The following is a 742-nucleotide window of genomic DNA, read 5'->3' as shown; positions in this document are numbered from 1 at the left end:
TTAGTTGATCTATTTCCATCAGTTTCTTGATTCTTTCAGACGGTTTGCTAACATGATAGATGGCCATTATCACATCAGAAGGGTAATCAGCCAATCATAGTCATGAAGAGAAAACAATAGACAGGAATTGCGATCTTGATGGATTAATGAGCCAATCAAATCCAACAGACAGCATTCCATCATTCATGATATCTGTTTTCTTTTAGCGTTTTACTTCAGCATCGGAAATTCAGAGAAAATGTCTCTGCTATAATGTTCCTAAACAGCAAATACACACAAATAACACATTCCCCAGGGTCGGCCCATTCTGTGAGCCCAACATCTTTCGCACAGCACTGCCTGACAATGATCAATGCATCTGCTCTATTATGATGGATTAATGCTGTGGTTATTATGTGTACACACACACGTGAGAGTCTAGCAGCCAAGGAGGAAGGTAGATAAACAGCGAGATGAAGAAAAAATGAGAGACAGACATGGAAAGATGGAAAGAAGGAGGGCACCAATTCAGAAGAAAGACAACAGCCAATCAAATGCAGGCAGAAACCAGCAAGATGATCCTTCAATTTAACTTGCATTAATAATGCATCAAGTTCTTCTGAGCTCAGCCTGTCTTTGTCTCAGTAGAGCTCTCTCTGTTCACACACACACACACACACACACACACACACACACACACGCTGTGTTTCCATGTTTTATGGGGACATTCCATAGGCATAATGGTTTTTATACTGTACAAACT

Source organism: Sinocyclocheilus anshuiensis, unplaced genomic scaffold (assembly GCF_001515605.1).
Source record: "Sinocyclocheilus anshuiensis isolate Anshui unplaced genomic scaffold, SAMN03320099.WGS_v1.1 scaffold334, whole genome shotgun sequence".
Taxonomy (NCBI): Eukaryota; Metazoa; Chordata; class Actinopteri; order Cypriniformes; family Cyprinidae; genus Sinocyclocheilus; species Sinocyclocheilus anshuiensis.
Note: the sequence above shows the minus strand (reverse complement) of the source record.